The 16,391-nt window shown below is 37.0% G+C and overlaps 1 pseudogene; it reads left to right on the top strand.

Moving 5' to 3' along the window:
- The first annotated feature begins 1,721 nt into the window (after positions 1 to 1,721).
- On the top strand, positions 1,722 to 7,751 carry LOC110287122 (annotated as a pseudogene).
- The last annotated feature ends 8,640 nt before the right edge of the window (positions 7,752 to 16,391 follow it).

The following is a 16,391-nucleotide window of genomic DNA, read 5'->3' as shown; positions in this document are numbered from 1 at the left end:
CATTGGGGGTTCTGTGATCCATTCAATAGCTGACTGTGAGCATCCACTCCTGTGTTTGCTAGGCCCCTGCATAGTCTCACAAGAGACAGCTATATTTGGGTCCTTTCAGCAAAATCTTGCTAGTGTATGCAATGGTGTCCGCATTTATTTAAATATTTTTTAAAACTTAGGATATTTTTTTCACTGTGACAATCAAGATATTTTCAAAGTCAGTAAAGTACTTTTTTTGTTTTACATCAGTGTAATCAAAATAACACTATGAAAAGGTTAACAGTATTAGAGTTTATCATTCTGCTGTTTGTCTTTATGTAAGTAGGAGAGCCTGTGGGAGCAACATGGGGTAATAAAGGTTAATCACTGGGAGCTTAAGGGTGCTTATTGCTTAATTGGTGGGCGATTAAAGATGCTCAAGGTTAATAGCTGTGTTTTCAAAGTTAGTTAGTAATTCCTTTCATACAAGCTCCCCCCTGTGGGAATCACCAAACCTATCAGTCAGTTCTAGCCACCAGCCAAAGGGATAGAAAATTCAGGAACCTAACCCTAAGTAAATTAATGGATGAGGTAGATTGCATTAACCCTAGAGATAACTTTCAAAAATAGTAATCTTCAAAGGAATTTATCCTTTTCTAGCTGTCCAAACACACAGGTTTAGTTTTGTCTTATAGAGGAAAGTTCAAATGTGACTGTTTCTAAGGGCTATAAAACCAATCATATTTAAAACTGATAAAATGAATTCACTACCTTTTAAAGGCTAGTTTCTGAGTTTTATAAACTAGAGCATTTGGTTTGGCATTTTCAAGATGCTGGAGTTTGACTCTATAGTGTCTTCAAATATCAGTATGGTAAAAGGATATTTCCAGGTTTGGACATGTTAGATTGGGATGAAAATCTTAAGAGGTGAGGTGGGAAATAGTGAAAAGTCTTCCAATAGCTGTAAGTATGAGAAATTTATGAGGTCTGGATAAATGTCTTTCTCCTTCTTTGTATCTCAGCCGCTAGGTAAGCATTTGTGTTCCATAACTGATTTCTGCACTGTCTTCTGCTTCACCATAGGCACCAAAAAAAAAAAAAAAAAAAAAAAAAGGGAGTTGATTTAACATAACTGAGGTGTCCAAACTAATGAGCTAAAACAAGCCTTTTATCGTTAAAATTTGATTCATCTCTGGTATTTGCTGCAATAATGGGACATTGCCATATATGACACTATGGAGTGGNAAGTATGAGAAATTTATGAGGTCTGGATAAATGTCTTTCTCCTTCTTTGTATCTCAGCCGCTAGGTAAGCATTTGTGTTCCATAACTGATTTCTGATCCTGGTTTTCATTTCCAGAACTGGCAAAAAAAAAAAAAAAAAAAAAAAAAAGGGAGTTGATTTAGCATGGCTGAAATGTCCAAACTGATGAGCTAAAACAAGCCTTTTATCGTTAAAATTTGATTCATCTCTGGTATTTGCTGCAATAATGGGACATTGCCATATATGACACTATGGAGTGGCAACAATGGTGTGTACATTACATGACACAAAGCTAGCTTTATAGCTGGCTTATAGGAGTTAAAGCAGCAGAACGGAAAAAAGCCTAGCATATTATTAATACAGCTTAACAAGCAAATGCAGTAAGATATCTGAAATTCAGAACTGTGAGGAGAATGGATACATGGAGGACAATTAATAAGGTCTCAAGTGGAAAAGAGCATGGACAATGGAAATTAGACTTGAGACCATGGATTTTTACACCATAGCAAAGAAAAAAGACACAATTTGCAAACAATGTGTCCAGACCTTAAGACTTTACACAAGGCTGAGCTTCAAAGTGACACAAGCAAGTATGCCTGGTGCAGAAAATTTCAGCCCAACACAGCAGGAGTACAAAAGAACAGAACAAATAACCTTTTACTGTTTGACTAAAAAGGAAATGAGAACGATGGGGACAAGGGACAATTGCTAGGGAGAATTTCTCCCATAGTAAAATGTAAGCTGGGCATGGTGGTGTATATGGAAGAACAAGGTATATATATTCTAAGCCAGTCTGAGTTACATGGCAATTTTGACACTATACTTCCCTATGTATGGAGACTCTATCTCAAGAAAAGAAAGAATGATGAAAGAAAGAAAGAAAGAAAGAAAGAAAGAAAGAAAGAAAGAAAGAAAGAAAGAAGAGAAACAAAGAATATCAAGGTCAAAGAAAGAAAGAAGAGAAAGAAAGAAAGAAAGAAAGAAAGAAAGAAAGAAAGAAAGAAAGAAAGAAAGAAAGAAAGGAAGAAAGAAAGAAAGAATATCAAGGATCAAGGTGTTTGGGGATTTGCACTGAGACAACTGGAAACAATCTTTGAAGGCATCTTAGGAATTGATACTTTCACAAATCAGAGTCTTTAGGAGTGTTTTAGATTGCCCTGTGTATTTACACTGGAGGGAGATAGTTGCTGGCTAGAAGTTTAGAGACACTTGCAGCTAGGGTTCAGGAAGGCCCAGGTACAGCTCATCTAGAAGGATACATGGGGATTGCCTACTTGATACTATTGAGGAACACAGAAAGTAGTAACTGGTTTTAATGTCAGGAACTCTGAAAGAGAGCAGTTTATGATTGTTTTCTGTGGTTGGAATCTGGAAATGTCCTTAATCTTGTCACCGTTTTCTTCTCTTAATTTGTACCCTGCCTGGAAACTACTCATAAGCATATGATCAAAACTAAGAGGCACCCAAGCACCTTGTAGATGAGCTACTTGGTGAAATTAGCTAATTCATCACCATTCTTCACTTCAGGTTTTGAAATGAGTCCTATAAAATCCTCTAAGGAAATAGAGTAGTCCATTTCAGGGCATCCATTCCTGCTATACAAGGGCTCTGCCTTCTTTATTTTAAGATTCTATTTAACCAAATAATCAGTCCCCCTCCTGAAATGCAACCTTCCATGGTCTGTGGATTCCATTCCACTACTCAATATTTTATAACAGAAATTTGCGAGCCATTGGCAATGGGTGACTTTAGTGTCTGTTTTTTCCCCCAGGAACCTAATCCTATGACTTACAAGCGTACCAGAGGCTAGAGATCCTTATTCACCCCAGTTCTTTTTTTTTTTAAGATTTATTTATTTATTATATGTAAGTTCACTGTAGCTATCTTCAGACACTCCAGAAGAGGGCGCCAAATCTCGTTACGGATGGTTGTGAGCCACCATGTGGTTGCTGGGATTTGAACTCTGGACCTTCGGAAGAACAGTCGGGTGCTCTTACCCACTGAGCCATCTCACCAGCCCCCCACCCCAGTTCTTAAAATCACTGTTAACAAGTTTTGAAAACATGTGGAATATATGAAAGACAAGGTTTACTAAGATTTTGGATATGGAGTTTGGGGCACTGTTGTACAGTTAAGAATTTGCTGACTCTGAAATGAACACATTGAGTATTTATAAAATGAACATATGCCATTTTGACCAGGGAGAGAAAGCTATAATTTGTATGTTAAGGTATTATCCCCTTGCTTGACACTGTTGAGAGGCAGTAGCAATACTATAAAGTAGCACCCATTATAGGGCCTTCTAGTCACTGAGAGATATGATTCCTGCTCCAAGCAAGTGTGCGATACTGGTGACTTTCTATGTTCACTTTTTGGCCATAAGGTGAACAATTAATTCTACCATGTGCTGCTTACCATAATATACTGCCTTACAACTGGGCCAACCGGTGATGGATTATAGCTTTGAAACTAGAAGTGAAAATCATTGTTTTCATTTCATCAGTGATTTATCTTGGTTACTTATTACAGAAATGGAAAGCTGTTTACATGCAAGATGAGTCATGCAATCAAAACTGATTTTCTAATCTTGATGGAATATTAGACATTAAATAGTGACTATTACATAATCAATACACAGGGTAAAAAGTTTTGATAAACATTCACCTTGGAAGGGCCCTTAAAGACTGCATTGCATTGCAGATAGTGAAGAACCAGAAGTCTAGAGAGACTGAATGATCTGCTCAATGTCGCTCACTCCACTTAAACCCAGGACCTGAAAATTTTCTTCCTGGTAACTATTTATCCAGTGACAGCTTATTGCTTATCCTGAACTCAATATTACATGCATATATAATATATATGTACACACTAATACACACACACACACACATATATATACACATTATATCCATTCGCACTCAGGTATATATGATAATTTAAGGAAAGGCTCGAAAATCAGGGTTTATTCATTATACAACCTTAGATTTATAGATTTGTAAGTCTACAAGTAAGCCTCTTAACTTAAAATATATGCAATTAATATCAGAACTGAAGAACTTTTACACACGCTGAAATTCCTCATAAGTGACAAAACACTTTAAATTTCACGTTTGACAATAATCAGCAATTTTTCTCATTGAATCCTGATTGCTTTGGTTGCTATTTTGTACTAATGAGTCATTCATAATGAATCTTTCTCAAGAAATGAGACATTACTGTTTTCACCAACTGCTACACAGATAGGGATAGAAATTATTTACAATACCCATTAACAAGTTTTGAAAATTTCATCACTGAATGTAGGCTAGAGGTGTGATTGAGATTGTCATTTATCTCTTTTTGCCAATAATAACCTGTTCTTGCATTATTAAATGAAAATAGATTCTAAAGATTGATTTATTTAAAATCATTCAGTGAGGAAATTCATTCCCACATGCTAATCCCCACCTTTTAATATTGTTACCTTGTTGCTCAGTGTACAAGAGAAAGATAGAATACATAATGCATTTCTAATGCAGTATTTAGAAACATTTAATTAAATAGGAATAGATTTTTTATTTTATTTTAGTATCTGGAAAGTTTAAGCAAGGTAAAATTTATGCAAAATACATCAGTGGCAGGGCCTGGAGAGGTCTTTTGGAAAATCCTGTTAGCAGCTGTTGAAAGGATACTTTATAAGAAGTTCAGGGCTCTTAGTATATACATGTGGATAAGAATTTCGAGCAGATTGAACCTATAACTAACAGGTAGGCTTCTGCAGTGATTTTTATAATTAAGTAGGAAATTGCAACAGAAAAACACAAGTGCTATTTAAAAACCCAAACCCCTTAGTTTTTGGTTAATCATGATGAAATAATGATTGCTGTGAGCAATTTCCCATTTGTGAATCTTAGCAGTATTGCTCAATCCTTGGATTTGTTCACAAAAGAATAATTATCACCACTCATAAGCCAATTTAAAAAAAATGGGAAACTACGCAATCGCTTTGGATTTCAAGCAATGGATTGTTTTTCTTCCTTTGATTGCCTGCTTGTTTGATTTGCACTTGCCTAGCACTCATTCATTCCTTTAAGAAGCTCATTGAAAAAAGATAGCCTTTTATACTTTAGAAATTCAGCCCAGACAAACTCAAGACTGGAGGAAAGTATTCTTTACTGAAAACAGGAATTTTCTCTGCTATTCCAAGTCAGTTTAATGCAATAATTTTTTATCTGCAATTTCTAGTTAATTTATTGTAATGTTAAGTCAAAAATCATTCAGTCAAAAATCATGTAAAAATTGGGGGTAGTATCTTCTATGATTTTGAAAATTTGGCTTTTTTTTGTTGTTGTTGTTGCTAAAAAGATTTGAAATAGAATTATAGAAAGAGAGGCAGAGAGAAATCTTATTTGATTCAACAGAGAGATAAAATATCTGATGATTAGAGGTGACAACAAGGGAATAGACTAAAATTTTAATTTAAAAAATCTAATGATTCATTTCTGTATCCTTCAGTTTCATACGTGCATATAAAGAAATCTAGATGTTTTCATCCTCCATCTTCACTTTTATTTCTCTCACTGAGATACTTTTTATTCCCTACAAGTTTTCCTCCTACTTTGATGATCTTTTTTTGTGTATCTGACATACTGCATTTAATTAGCACTGCTTCTGTGGGCACAGGTGGGAGGTTATTTACTGGGACATGGATGGACAACTTATCATGGATACACTAATGAAGGAAATGATATCTCCACCCCCAGTTAAATGACTATTAACTCCCACTAGTGCCTCATGCAGGGGTGGGGCTTCATGTTCCTCTAGTGGGTTAATTTTGAAGATAGTAGGTTCTTGGTGCTTGAAAGACCCAAATCTTTACTTTTATAATGCAAAAACCCCTGCAAATTTTTATAGTTCTTCCAAATGGTAGGAGTCCAGATGCCAGAGCTTGCTTTTTTTTTTTTTCCTGACACACAATACAATTGTCTATCCAATTAAATACTGGGTTCCAGACTGCTTTCATGTCAGTTTAGTACATACCATTCTGAAATTATCACTATTGTACCTCAAAAATATTAGATTTACATTTTGTAGGAGATTTCTTTCTTTAAAGATTTATTTATTCATGTGTATGAGTCTAAGTAGATGTATGGACTTGAATGTTTGCAAGTGTGTACGCCCTATGCTCATGCCAGGAGGCTAGAAGAAAGTGTTCAGTATATGTATCAGAAGATCCTCTTGTCAATAATGCCCCATTAGATCTTATTTTTACATCATTTAATTGAAATATGTTGCTGTACTAAATAAATAACATACATAAATTGGAAATTAGAAGTTGTGGCATCTTAGAGAAATAATCATGAGCTTCTTTTCCTGTGAGGACTGTGGCTGGAACAACACTGAGATTCAGGCAGCAGACAGGATCTGGGACAAGGAAGTGTACTATACCTTGACTGTTAGAGGCCAAGAGGGCATGAATGGAGAATTGGCAAAGACAGACTTGCCACCATAAGGATACCTGGGCTGAATTTTGAAATTCCAGCTTTCAGCCAGAAGGGTGCTCTGACTACTGTTGAGTGACTGATTAGCCACACAATCTCTGGCCTGGAACAGGACCAACCCACATTATTGTCAATGGAAGGTTTCATAGCTGAAAGAATTGATGAATTCATTGACAAACTGAAGGACCTAAATCAAATAGCTTCCCTTTTCACTGTGATCATTGATAAACTCTTTGGAAACAGATTTGTAGAAGACTCACATGCTCCCCACAAAAAATTGCCTTGGTGATGACATACAATAACCAGACCCCACAGCAAGTTGAGATACTGAGACTCCAAGCAGAAGCACAAGAAGAGAAGTAGGAAGAGGAAGACCTTAGAAACAAAGTCTTCCAGTTCAACACAAACTTCCCAGAGTGCAATGGCACAGCTCAGACCAACAGGAAGCTTGTTCAAATCATCCTCTTTAAAGAGGTTATTATCATGGCCACTAACTACAAGAATTGTGGGAATTGAACTAATGAGATGAAGTTCAGAGAAGCAGTAGAGCTCTTGAGTATCAGCATCACCCTCCACATCACCGATCCCTCAGACATGACCTCTTCAAGTCTGAGACCTATAGCATGGAAATCTTGGAACTGGGTTTTGATCTGAGAATGGCTGTTCTTGCAGGGTAAGTTTACTCTAAAAGAGCTATTGAAAGATATCTGAGAATTGGTAACCAAGAACCTATTCACAGTGGGAGACAGCATGAATCCTGACTAGTTAGGGAGAGTGCAGGAGTTTATCCAGAATTTAGATCAGATCATCAAGCAGAAGATGAAGGCCTACTTTATCATGAATGATACAGCAAGAAACAGATACCTACAGAATGTGTATGTCCCTGAAGATGATCTGGAGACAATGGTAGAGCAGTAAAAGTGTACTTTTGATCAAAATGAGGATTTTGGCCTAATAACAAGAAGATAGATGACTATGACATAGATCTGAACCTATGGGAAGCTCACAGGCCAGCTCCACTGCCACTCACATTATAGAGTTATTTATTACTATTAGAAAATTATGAGTTTTCAAGCTCTTGCTTCTTGAGTTAGAAATCTAAGCATAAGAGGTGAGCAGCAGGCTTACCATGCTCCTTGACCTTCTTTTGGAGGTTTTAAGTCAATGGGAGAAGAACCCCCAAAACACCCTGTGGTCTGGCATCACCTTTTGCCAATCTGCCCACCAGTGCTGGACCTTTGAATTTTGGGAAAGTGTATATAAATTCCATCTGACTTTGGGCATATGAAGTACAAACTTTCATCAGGAAAGAATGACTGTGGGGCCTAGTAGGCACAGATCAAGATGCTTACATTAAAGTGATGGCTTTTTAATAAATGAATGAACAATCAAACAAACAAATGGAGCAGTGTTTGTTCATCAAAAAGAAGCTTATAAGCATATTCTTCATCTTCAAAATTTCCCTCTCCCTTTAGTTTTGTTTAATTTTCTCTCATGATGATATTGTTCAACATAAAACACACTTTATCAACCAATTTTAAGAATACAATATAGAATTAATAATTATATGTTATGCTGTATCACATCTCAATTATTTTAATAATATTGTTTAAAGATATATAATAATTATACAGATGTTGATTTTTACTATTTTGATTTGTATACTAGGGTTTGAAGTGACTAGGGGACAGCATTGGTGCATTAGTGCTCTGTCATATTCTGTGATTTTTAAAAGTTTTCTTAGTGACCTTTATTCTTTGGTATGTTTTATATTATTATTGAATATCTTTTCATTCAACTTAAAGCACTATTTTTAACACTTTTCCTAACGCAGGTGGCATAGTGACAAATTTCTCAGTTTTTTCAGTATAGTTTTGCCATGTATAAATCTTTATTTCATAGTTTTTCTATTTAATCTTCTATACATACAAAATGGCTTTCTTCATGATGACCATGAAGGTTGGGACAAACCTACCACTGAGTGTGACATATTAGTTGTAATTGCCTTTCTATTTTACCAGAAAAATATTACTCTTCTGGTCTAGTAATCTTTGGAAATTACTTGAATGTATTCCCTAAAGGTTCATTTCCCAACACCTTGTTCTTGGAAAACCCAGTGTTGTAGTCTTGAGATGGTGAACCTTTTAAGATCTGGGGACTAATGAGAGCAGTCCACATCAATAGATGCAATATCTTGAAGAGGATTAAAGGAACTCTTATGACTATTTCCCAAAGGCTGAGACCTGTGCCTGAGTGTCTGGCTACCTGTCTCACTATGTTATAGCTTCCACAAATACCCCTATTATTGTGATGCTATCTGCCATAGTGAGCAGATAGGGAAACTTATCTTAAAATTTCTGCCTTCAAAATGTGACTTGAATAAACATCTCTTTACAAAGTCTCCATCTTCAGGTCATTTATGGTTTATCTTACATTTAAGATTTATGCTATAAGCTATATAAAATAATTCACAATTACTAGAATATCAGCAATGAAGTTATGAATTTCATTTGATACAGGGTGGGAATGATTTAAAAAAAAGAAATAATAATGATTTGTAAGCTCACATTCCATCTAAAGATGGCAGCTACTATTCTGTCAAGGAGTAATACAAGTACAGTTGATGCTAGATCTTCTAAAATTTCAAGGCAACTAGAAACACAGTATTTTGTATGATAGCTTCTGATTTAAAAATACTGGCAACTGATACAACAATATTTTTAAAACATTGTGTGGGCCCAATAGAAACCATCTGTGGGTCAGTTTGGTTTCAAGTTTTTCTTAGGCGTGCTGAGTGAGTAAGCCATAGCCATTTTGAGGGCATGAGTTAGGAACACATCAGAAGAACTGGAAGCAAGCCATGTTAGTTCTAATCCCCAGTCGATGGTTGTGCTTCTCTGTTCATTCCTAAAGCTGGAGAAACTCACAGAACCATGTGTTTGTCCTTGTAAAAGAAGAAAGAACATATTTTTGGAAAGGGAAAAAGAGGTCTTAGGGAAAGTTCTAATTACTAATATTCACTGCCATTATAATTGGTACTTGTTAAGTACTTACTGTGTTCAGAGGATCTTCCAGATCTTATTTTTTCTTCATGAGAAATGTATAAATATAATAGTTGTTCCATCACTCTATAGACTCATGGCAGATCCCTGTCAATTTATTTCTAGACAAAGAGGCTGCTAATCACACACACACACACACACACACACACACACACACACACACACACACACAGCTTATAAAAAGTTTAATTAGTTGTGTAAGGAAAGTTTCTGAGAATAGCAAGCAGGCTTGCTAAGCTGGTATAAAAATGACTTGAAAGAGTCATGAAGGAAGACTAGTTTAGGATTTTTTTGCTACAGTTGGGGGTGGCGCTCAGATATAAGCAAAAGCTTATGAAATTTATTTATCCACTAGTAACATTTGCTTTCTAATATTTTTTACAGATATAAAACATAAGTAAAGCAGAACTAGGTACAGTTAAAATCTATAGTTTCAAATAAATATAAAAAAAGAAAGAATCTAGAGGCAAGTCTCCAAGAGAAGAAATATTTTCAACAGATTTTACTATACAGTTATATCATAATAAACATCTATGTTGGTCAAAAATAATCTATCCAAAGGAAAATATTTAAAACAAAATAGATGTTGGTTAGTGCATGAAGTACTTGCCTCCAAATCATGAGGACCACACAATTGGCATCCTCATAATCCATAGAAAACCCAGGCAAGTATAGTGAGACACTTGTAATGGTGATGGTTCAGAGAACAAGGCAAGGGAACTCGGGAACAAACTGGCTAGCTTAACTAATCCTATCCAGAAGCAACAGGTTCAATGAATATCCTGCCTCAGAACATACAGTAGAAAGTGATCAAGGAAGACACACAACATCTAATTTCCACACACATGTGTTCCCACATACATGCAAATATGCTGGCCTAATTTTATATTTGCTACTGTGTTAGACTACCCTGACAAAAAGGTAACATAAGGGAGAAGGTTCTTTTCAACTTCCAGTTCCAGGTTACAGTCTATCATTGTGGGGGAGTCAAGGAAGGAAATCAAGAGCTAGTCATACCACATCCACAGTCAAATGTGTTGATAAATAAACACACACTAGTCTATTTGCATACTTGCTGGCTCTCAGCTTTCCCCTCTCTTATAATGTTTAAAACATCCTGTCTTGGCAATGGTACTTCCCACAATGGAAGGTCTTCCTACATGAACACAATTTCTAGAGACATAACCACCATCTAGATAATACCCTTTTAAGATTCTTTCCAGATCATTCTAGGCTGTGTCAATTTAAATTTTAATGCACACTGCACTCATGAATACACATGTACACATGCCACACAGACATAAACATACATATGTGGAAGGGGAGAAATAGAGTCAGTAAATTTTGTAGATGAGAGTGCTTGGCTACCAGAAATGATACATTTTCCCACTGTGACCTGGTAGAGTAAGGACTCCAATCTAGTTGATTTCTCATGTACTTCTAATATGACATAGATATCTTCAGGTCTATCCTATTTGAAGATTGTTTTAAATTTGTGCAATTAGACAACAAAAACATCAGAAAGAAGCACTAAATACAATGGGAGATTTAAAATAATAATAAAAAAGCCATGAAGTAGTGGAATAAGGAATACAGGTATAAGTTTTAAAATTAATCTTTTATTGTTTCATGCCTACAAATAGTTGCAATCCTCTCTTTGAGAAATATCATAACTGAGATTATCTTAAAAATACTAGATGAAGTATACCTTCAGAACAATTTAATTTTGCCTGTGTATAAGTAGGGATCCCTTTGGTAAATATTTTGTTTCTACTATTGCTCCCTTTTCTGATAATATGCCTGAAGTTTCCTCTTTAAGGGCAGAAGAATTAAGGGGATACGAGGATAAGGAAAATAAGGGTCCAGGTATTCCCTAGTATTTCAATTTAGTTTCGGATTGAGTCATGTCCTAGTACCTAAATAACATATATAGCTACTCCTGTGCCCTTTAGATATTATTCTTTTTTATGGCTTGAACTTGACACTATTCAAGTGTATCTTGTCTTTCTGCTTAGTCAATAAATACTGACTGTGCTTTATTCTGATTCTTCTGGAAATGCTCTACTGTGCTGGACATCAGCAACTCAGGTGCACTCAAGTAGAGATCCCCTGAGGATCTGAGAGTGATCTTCAGGTTGTACTGCTGTCAACATTGAGTTGCTTTTCCTGCTGCTGATGTCACTTTGAGAAATGATATAATTTCTGCTGCACTGAATTCTCTTTCTACTCAAACCTCAGCTCTGAACAACTGACAATGAAAAAGAAAGGATCAAGGATATTTCTAAGGATTTGCTTATTTACTTAGATGGTAGCAAGACAGATAAAGCAGCTGATGCAGTAATCATTGGAATAGGAGAAAAGTTTCATTCTTGAGATGCTGGGTTAGAGGTTTCTGCAGCAAGAAGATGAGTCTCAAACTCTGAAAACACATTTGGGTTTTCAGACATAGGGGAACAAGTTCTACTGAGCAATCTACCCTCTGTGAGACAGAGCAATATGACATCTACCTAAATGTAAGTCTATTCTAAAACCAGGTTTGTATCTTTATTATCCTGTGATTGTATAAAAAGTTACATACCACAGCTGCAGCTATATTTAGACTCTTGATTTGAGTAACAGATTCTTTTTCCTAGCAGTACAGAATCAACTATTGTCAAGTCAAATCGAGAACACTCTGTGCTTTTATATGATTTTGTTCAGCTTAGGCATTCTCCTTTAAAGAAAGGATGACCCAGCACTGTTTCTACTAAGAATTAGCCAGAACCAGAAAAAAAGCTCAATACCTTAAGCCCATTAACTTTCCTGAGAGAAATAATAGCAGGAATTATTCAGTGTGTCACTAGAAGACCACAAATTATTTGAGCATTGTACAGTTTAACTCCAGCTGAATCTAGAATTACTAAAGCAGCACAGTGGACAAGCCTAATGGTGCATAAATTGGAGCTTTGTCCATTGTTATCTGTCGGGGTTCTGAGCCAAGTATTTAAGTTCAAAATTAGTCTTCTAAAAAAAATCTTCTTTCTCTGCTTTTTATAACAATCAAATTTCAGAAACAAATGATAACCACAACTTTATCAAACCTTGAAACCCAAGTGACAAGCCAGGTGTGGTGCACTCTTGTAATCTTAGTTGGGGTGGTGGAGGTATGTAGGAGGAGTATTGAAACGTTGGAGGTCACCTATAGTGAGTGCCAGGCTAGCAAGATCCTGTCACAAAGAAAACAATGATAACAAGGTAACAAGAAAAAAAATCAAACAACATTGAAATCACAGACTTTAATTTGCTTTTCTTCACTGATAATTGTCTTCACTTTTGCCTATTCAGTGGAAGTAGATTATCTAACACAAAATAGAGAGTTGATACATTCACTTATTCAGAGTTATAGACTTTATAACACGTTATTTTGTTTTTAACTTTGTATTGATTCTTTGTGAGTTATACATCATGTACCCTAATCCCACTCAACTTCATGTCCCTTCACATTCTCCCAAGAGGGGCTAGAGCAGCTATCCTGTACTCACACCCTCAGGACTTGCTCACCTGTGCCTTAGCCATCAGTGCCAGCTCCATTATGTTACCTAGGCAGAGTACAGGGGTTGCTTTCTTGGGTGCTACAGCCAGAGAGGGGCAGGACCAGTTAATCATCTCTCACGACTCTGGAGTCAGGCCTCTCAACTGCCTCAGGTGGTGAGGGGTGAGAGGGCAGAAGGCATCCCCTCCTTTCCCAGCCCAGGCTACTTCAGGCCAGCTCTCCCTTGTTCACACCAGCAGAACTGGCTCACCTGCAACCCAGCCACCAAAGCCAGCTCTGATGGGCTGTTCAGGTGAAGTGAGGGACCAGCTATCCTGATTGTTGCAACCCTGAGAGGCAGGGCTAGCTCATCTGCTCTCACGACCCTGGGAACAGGTCTCTGAATTGCTCAGTATCAGTGCCAGCTCTGCCTTGTTCTTTCCCTTGGGGCTGTCTCAGCCCTACCTCCACTACCAGTGTCAGATTTGTTGTGCTGTGAAGGTAAGGTGCAGGGTCTGCTCCCTCTAGTTCTGCGGCTGGTGAGGGGCTAGATATCTTGAGCTCATTACCATATGGGCAGCTTTTCTGAATGCCAGAGATGGTGAGAGTGGCATCAAACCCTGAAACCAGGTTACCTGGCCCCCCATTACCAGGGCCAGATCTACTCTGCTGCCTGGGTAAGGTGCTATGCTTACTCTCCCAAGTACTGCCAGGCATCATCCATCCCTGTTGAATGGTGTGGTGGTCAAGCAGGTGTCTATGGTCCTCCTGTGATATGTGCTGGAGGACATGTCTGTGGGTGGCATAGCAGTCTACAGGTCTCTGTCTTCTTTTTCTGTACTCCACTGCCTTGATTTTATTTGATTTTTATGAGTCCTAGGTGAGGAAGAGCCTTGACCACAAAGCCAGACATTTGGATAGGATGAACAAAAGACTGCCATCTTCTCTGTCCTTGACTGATATAAGAACACAACCAACACCAGGTTTCTCTTTGTCCAGTGCCTGGTTTGGGGAGGTGTAGGAGTTATACAGTCTTCAAAGCAAAACAAAACAAATAACATTTCTTTCACTGGGATTCACACAATGGTTCCTTTTGAGGCTTAAGGATGTCCTATTGCTCAGCTGACATCTATAAATTTTTAATAGGAACTGAGCATTTTAATTGTGTACTTGGACCTTCAAAATATATACCTGATTTTGTCATCTGACATTTTTTTTTTATTGAGTAGAACTTTGCTTTTGGTACAGTCATGGATAGATAACTATATATTTTCTGCATTTTCTAGTTGAGCTGCAGTGCTATTATTAGAAAATTCTGGCGGTAAATAAAAAAGTTTTAGATATGGTACAATTTTTTTTAAAAGAAATTCTATGGCTTTTGCAGAGAGCATTCTTCAAGATACATATAAATTTCATACATACACTATTATGAACTACATATCATTTTAGTTAAATACAAAACAATATTCCTTGAAGCTTTATCAAACATTCTTGACATTATTTGTCATTCTTCCATTTCTTTCTGTGCTGATTCCCAACCCCTTCCTCAATTAGACACCAAATATTTCCACTTCCTCTTTCTTATTGTAATTGATGTCCTTCTGTCTAGTTCTCTGTCATGGTCCCCTTTTAATTTCCTGGTTTCTGAGGTTACTCCAGATTTTATACTAACATCTAATGATTTGGAGCTAGGAACCATAAATATGAGAGAGAGACAGAGAGAGAGAGAGAGAGAAAGAGAGAGAGAGAGAGAGAGAGAGAGAGAGAGAGAGAGAGAACATGCATTTGTTTTTCTGTGTCTATGACATCTCACTCAATATATTATCTTTTCTAGTTCTATGTTTTACTTGTAAATTTCATGATTCCATTTTCCGTTGCAGGTAAATAGTATCTTGTTGTATACATGCATTGAATTTTTACTATCTATTCATAATTTGAAGGATATTTGGTTTGTTTAAATTTCACATATATTGCCAACAAGATGGCAATGAACATGGTTAAGCAAATATCTATGAAGTAGGATGTTGAGTCCTTTGGGAATATGCCAAGATCAGTATAAATAGTTCATGTTGTAGACTTATTTCTAGTTTTTGATGAATTCTTCATACTTATTTTCAAAGTGACTATCAAGCTGAAACCCTACAAACAGGGAATGAGGGTCCCATCTTCCTCACAACTTTACAAGAATTTGTTGTTAGTTGTTTTGGTGACCTTAGTTTTTCTCATACCAGTGAGATGAAATATCAATGTTGCTTTCATCTACATTTCCTTAATAAAGAAACTGAACATTTTTGAGATGACTCTTAGCTATTTTTATTCTACATTTGAGAATTCTCTGTTCAGATCCATAGAGCAGCTTTAACTAGTTGTTCTCTCTCTCTCTCTCTCTCTCTCTCTCTCTCTCTCTCTCTCTCTTTGAGTGTATACATTTTTAAAATATATTTTCTTTATTTACATTTCTAATGTTATTCCCTTTCCTGGTTTCCCTTCTGAAAATCCCCCATCCACCCCTCCCCCTGCTCCCCACTCCACACACGCCCACTTCCTGGCCCAGGTATTCCCCTATACTGGGGCATAGAACTTTCACAGGACCAAGGGCCTCTCCTCCCATTGATGACCAACTAGGTAATCCTCTGCTACATATGCAGCTAGAACCACAAGTACCATTGTGTGTTTTCATTGGTTGATGGTTTAGTTCTAGGGAACTCTGGGGGCACTGGATAGTTCATATTGTTGTTCCTTCTATGGGGCTGCAAACCCCTTCAGCTCCTTGGGTACTTTCTCTAGCTTTTTCATTGGGGACCCTGTGCACAATCTAATCATGACTGTGAGCATCCACTTCAGTATTTGTCAGGCACTAGCAGAACCTTTCAGGAGACAGCCATATCAGGCTCTTGTCAGCAAGTTCTTGTTGGAATCCACAACAGTCTCTGGGTTTGGAATCTGTATTTGGGATGGATCCCTAGGTGGGGTAGTCTAAGGATGGTCATTCCTTCAGACTCTGCTCCACACTTTGTCTTTGTAAATCCTTCCATGGTATTTCGTTTCCCCTTCTAAGAAGAATCAAAGTATCCACACTTTGGTCTTCCTTCTTCTTGAGTTTC

Source organism: Mus caroli, chromosome X (assembly GCF_900094665.2).
Source record: "Mus caroli chromosome X, CAROLI_EIJ_v1.1, whole genome shotgun sequence".
NCBI lineage: Eukaryota > Metazoa > Chordata > Mammalia > Rodentia > Muridae > Mus > Mus caroli.
Note: the sequence above shows the minus strand (reverse complement) of the source record. Positions and strands in the feature narration are given on the sequence as shown.